The following is a 6,039-nucleotide window of genomic DNA, read 5'->3' on the forward strand; positions in this document are numbered from 1 at the left end:
TGGTTTCCACATCTAGTACATAAGATTTGATTCATTCATCCATATTTGGAATGTAGCTCAAATATAACACTTCCCCTTCCCTAATTTTGTATTGTTGCACAAGAAATGGGCTTTTAGTATACATGATTCAAGTGGAAAATTTTACACTATTCCCTGGATTGGGAAAAAATCTTTTGGAGTAGTCCTGTTTATTGCACAGTAACTCTACAGCAGAAAAATGTATGTTTGTGTAGAGATACAAGGAGCCTTATCAAACAATATATTTAGCATTTTCAAAAGCTAATTTATGGAAATTATTTACTCAGGAGAGTAACCTGAAACTTCTCATTTTTATTAATCAGTTTTGTAAATATTTTGCCAGAGCTTTTTTGAGGGTCAACAAAAATCTAGAAGCCCATAGATATCTATTTATTTTAGTGCGGTGTGTTTATTAAGAGTAAATTCTGTACACCTTTGCAGTTCCCCACTATGTGTATTTTGAAGCTTTTCAAGTTCTTTCGCTTGCTTCTTTTCTTCCAGTAGGAAATGCTGTGCAGCCAAAGATGCCAGGAAGTACACATCTGGGGGAAACTGTGACAAAACTTCACCATCACTGGCTAGTGGACTTGTTGGTTTTTTTGGTTTGAAATTCCAAAGATGGTTATGGCGGTGTTAGAATCTATTTGACTCACAATCTTGGCCGCATCTATCTCAATTGTTCCCATTTTACTTGGCTTTTATAGGCATATATTCCTGCTTTTTCTCAGGTGCTCTGAGAAGGCCATTCTAATTTTCCATTGACATGAAGTTTTGCAAGATCATGTGGGAGTTTGTCATCCTCATATTCTGGTTTGCTGATAAATGTATGTTTGTAGGCACCCGTTACTGAAGTGCGTGCTCGTGTGCATCCTGGGTCTAAATATCCCGCTGTTCCTTTCAGATGTGTGTTCTATGTTCTTACAGGTTTACATCTTGTACCTGAGGACTTTTGTTTCACTGATATTTTTCTTTTATTTCTAATTCTGTGTTTAACTGTCTTTCCAACAGGGCAACTTTCTGTATCATAGTTGCTATGGTGACCTCCTTCTGTGAAGCTGCTCTGTGAAGTTAGAGATTTCATTTCTCATTCATTCCTGCTCAGAGTGGGGTTCTCTTCTTCCTTATAGGGCTGGCTCCTAATCTTGCTTAATTCTTTTTCTTGATTTGGTTGATCCTGGATCACTGAGAATAGCTCTTTCTGCTTCCTTTCTGTTTCTTCAAATAGAAAATAAATAAGATGATTCAAATCTCCTTATTTTCTTGAGGATTTTGGCACTCTCCTGTGTTTAATATTTCTCTGTGTACTGCAGTCATTCCATTTCTAGAATTCTCAAGAGAGCATCATGTGACTGAAGTTCCTTTTGCTCTTCTGAGAGCCCTGCTTTCACGGCTCAGCTCTGTCATTGCTACAATTTCAGTTCGTGTAAAAGGTTGTGATTTTGATCTGGTAACTTATTCCTACTTAATGCTATTTTACTCACAGCCAGTTTAATTTTTCAATAATGAATTCATCTCTTTCACTAGTTTGCCAGCCGGGATCTTACTGACACAGGAAGCCAGGAGTTTCAGAGCTTCGGCCTTCTATGCACGTTTTTTCGTCATTTAGTTGAGTTTGGTATTTTTGTGTCTGCTTCTGAAATTGATTACACTTTTTGGATATTAATCTTTGTTGAGCATCTAAAAATGCCAGATGAGTCTAATACAGTATCTCTGGTTTATTCCATTCTCTTGAATTTGCTTTAAAGTCCTCTAATTTCAAGTTCAAATTGCTCAGTTCAAAGGTTATTTTTCTTTGTCAGACAAATTCTTTTTGGTGAATTTTACTTTATTTCTGATGTAAGCTCAGGTCTTCAAAGTTGTTTATTAGTTGGGACAACTGAGCTTTTAGAGATTGAAGCTGTCCTTTGTAATCCTGATTCATTGCTACATTACATTTATCCAGGCTGCCCAACTTCTGTCGAAGTAGCCCTACCTCTTGACCTTTCTGATCCAAAAGAGTCTGTGCATTTGCCAGCATATGATTGCAAAGACCTAATTGTGCCTCCAAAGCCCTCGTCTTTCTTTCCCAGTCCAGCCTTTTGTTATTCACGGTGATGTCAGTTTGTTCCAATAATTCCTGAGGCTCAGCCTTACAAGAGCAAGCTCCCATTGTATTATGGGCTTGGCTCTCCATGTGAAGAAACAGTGTGCATTGGTTTATATTTCCTGATTTTTAATCTGCCCTCTGCTGCCTGGCCATATGCCACCACTGGGTGCCATAAACTTTTTCTAAATAACATGTTGATTCATCCATATCTTCGTGCTTTTTTAAAGTTTTTAAATCTCCCCTGAACTGAAAATTTATTATCTTATATATTCTCATTTTATTACCTAAATGTCTTTGATTATTGTTTGCCATCATCACAAATGATACCTTCTTAAGAGAGTGAAGCTTGCACAGGCTTGTATAGACTTAGATGGCATCTGACTTCTTTTAGAATTTAATTTCTACTATAAAATGGATAAATTAGGAGATAATTATCCAATAGATTAATGTGAGAGTGATACATTAAGTTCTAGTATTAAGAACTTAAAAAAAAATAAAAAACGAGAACTGCACCCCACACTCACACCCCCGCCGCCCTCAGCTCTGCCTCTCCTGCATAGCTTAACGGGGCACATCTTAACTGCATAAGTGGATGCTCTTCAGTGGATTACTTTTGGGACTGTTTTTATGTAAAAATGGCATTTGGCTAAAGTCTATATGCTACCCCACATTTAGAAACATGATTCATTTGTATTTTAAATATTTATGCTTGGATTACAACAGATTATAAATAAAATTTTTTAAAACATATGCTCTGTCCTCTCTGTAATATAAGAATGTAAAAGTAAATTTTAGTCATGTGATATCATTTCAATATGTTCTATATCATGCCTATGTAGAGAAGTTATACAGTCATGTTCAATTGGTTAATATCTGAAACCAAGATGTAAAGTTAACATCAATATGATTGCCACAAAAGACATCCTCACACAGCTTGGTTGAACTAAGAATGTAAATGTTATGACTCATATAGGTATTGATATCCTGATCTATCAAAACGCTAAGCTCAGTGGCATAAGCACCTGCCTGGCATGTGCAAGGTCCTGAGTTTGATTTCCACTACAGGGAAAAGAAAATTTTAAAAAAGCTCAGGAAGTCTTGGAAAATATCACGAAAAAAATGAAAGGTAAATCTTTTCTCAATTATGTTGCGTTGGTGGCCATGATTTAGAACCTGATATAGTGTCTTTCCTAGGGTCTCCTTACACTGCCTGCCTTGTGGGCCAGTTTTAAAATGTGGAAGTGTCGCTTTTTCTGGAACAAGGAGATTAACACCCAGGAGTGGGGATGGGTCGTGGCTTTTTCCCCTTTACAATGCTGAACTTGTCCATTCTACCACTGCCTCTACTCTGTCCCAGGAAAAGCACCATGCACCTTCCCCTACCCTGGCTAATATATGTTGCCTGGCTAGAGATTCGGGACTTTTCTGTCCCCGCGAGATAATCATCCCAGAATCATTGTCATAACTTCCACTTAGTTTTCACTCTTCTTTCCCACTGTGTCCCATAATTTGGGCAGAAGATTGTGCCCTCACTTCAGGAATCCTCAGTAACTTACACTAGTGGGGCTGGTGTGGCATGTGGTGCCAGGGATTGAACCATGGTCCCTGCGCTTTGCCTAAGCTTGCCTAAACAGGTACTTTAGACTGCTGAGCTATCTCACTGGCCCTGTTGTTCAAAATTTTGAATTAGCTTCTATAAGTCACTTTTGTACTCTATCATTTTAGCAACACACAATGCCCTGAGACATTTCCGGAACCTTCTGGAGTGGTACTGTCTTTACTGACAATGCAGATTATCTCTGAGTTCCCTTTCAACATAACACAAAGTGTTTCTCTAATTATATAAAAATAATAACTTGTATCTTGCATGATTCTCAAAATTCAGACTGACTTGAAATCTAAAGTATAAAAAGTGGAATATCCATGGCTTGAGAATTACATTAGCAAGTTGACTGGTAGATTTAGAGCCTGTCATTTTGAAGACTAGTGTTAACTTGAAAAAATTACTCAGCCTATTTTTTAGCTTCCCTGTCCATGATATATGGATAACAGTATTTCCTACCTCAAAGAACTGATACGTAATGATATAACTTAAGCTGTTACAACTTCATAATGCTGCTAGAAAGGTAAATATATGTATGGAAGAAGCAAACCTGTCTGGAATAGACCTACCAGATCTACTTTTGTAACAAATGATTAAATATATAATTCTCATAATGTTTAGAACTTTTAAGTATATATGACTGTTGTCTGCTTTTTGCAATTTAAAATGATTTTTGCCAATTTAACAACTTTGTGTTTAAAATATCATAAGTTTTGTGACTGAGCCTCACATCATCATTGACTTCCTGTTTGTCTTTCGTCTCTTTCATTAAGTTTGGAAATATTTGGGATGGACCTGTAAACATCCTAAGCACCTACAGGATATTTAATGATGCAATCCTGTGAAAGGATTTAACTGACCTTATTAGGCTTAGACATTGTCTGTGTGTCTGTTCTTTTAAAATTACATAGTCCTAGCCTTCATGATTAACACAGCATTTATGAATTTCCAGGTATTTCTGTCCAGTATATCAACTCTCCCCTTGGCAAAGATTTCTGTCACTGAACTACAGTCTATCCTTAATCAAATTTAAAGTCAATGTTTTGCGATTTCACTTATGCAAAATAATTGACATAATACACAGCAAAACAAATCTTGATATAGTTTATTATATTTTCATTAACACATAATATCTATACACTTTTATGGGGTACATGAAAATAATTCCACACATAACATGAGCAATCAAAAAATCAAGGCAATAAGCTTTTTCTCTTTAACTATTAATCATTTGAAGTTTCTGGAATTTCATACTCTTTTGTGCTCTGATTTTGGAATATGTCTCAGATTATTTTGATCTAGTTACTCTACTGTGCTAAAGAACCAAAAGTAATTTATTCACTGTAGTTCTACATCTAAATAAACTGCTTTCTGTCTGCTTCCCCTCTACCATTTTCAGTCTCTAGTAACCATATTCCATTCACTCCATTATCCTGGAAGAGTGACTATTCCCACAAATGAGTAAGAACATGTGAAATATTGATCAATTTTGGGACATTATTATTATTATTGCCACAATATGAATGCCTTTTAAAGGATTATGAGGGAAATAGTAATAAAATTAAAAGATAAAATTAAGGCATTATAAAATTGTACCTTTTATACAAAATTATTTAATTTTCTCCTGTATTATAAAGTATTTGGAGTGGAAGATCCAAGACATCCTAGTATAAAGTTTTAAGGATTACATAATTAGATTATCAGATAGTTCTATCTATACGAATACACACGGTAACAATAAGGTGCAAAAGAAGAAAAAACAGTACATTTGCTTTTGGTAAACAAATGTGGCATGTTTTACTTTATTTAAGACTATATGTAGAAACAATCAGTGAGATGATCTTTATGGTTCCTTAAGTGTTTATTATAATTTAAATTTTCTTCTTACTCATTACAATAATGAGAAATTTACAAATTGTTGCAAAAGAATATTAGCACATTTCACTGACATTTAATGAGATCTATTATAGTCCAGTGTTTACTTCTACAGTCATTTCTACCTCTTCATGATGCTAATTGGGATCTCTTCCAAAACACATTGGGCCATTCATGCTGTTTGTTGTGTTAAAATGTTACATTTGCCAATTACCTTCTAAATTTGCACTAGAGTTAGCTTCTGTTTACATTCATTAAATTCACTTCAGCATTTTAACTTTTCAGCAAACTAGAAGATCCCTCTTTTGCTATAAAAGTTGCCAATTGCAAATGCCTTTAAAAACTAAAATATCTGTATAAATGAATCCATATATAACTTCTTTCTGGTATCAGGGGAAAAATCAGAAGGCTCTAGAAATTATGCTATGAATTCCAGGAGACATATAGGCACAGAAAT

The 6,039-nt window shown here is 35.3% G+C and overlaps 1 pseudogene; it reads right to left on the reverse strand.

Moving 5' to 3' along the window:
• Positions 1–408: 408 nt before the first annotated feature.
• Positions 409–2,191, reverse strand: LOC101568252 (annotated as a pseudogene).
• Positions 2,192–6,039: the final 3,848 nt, after the last annotated feature.

The sequence above is a fragment of the Octodon degus genome, unplaced genomic scaffold (assembly GCF_000260255.1).
Source record: "Octodon degus isolate 3935 unplaced genomic scaffold, OctDeg1.0 scaffold00038, whole genome shotgun sequence".
Classification (NCBI taxonomy): domain Eukaryota; kingdom Metazoa; phylum Chordata; class Mammalia; order Rodentia; family Octodontidae; genus Octodon; species Octodon degus.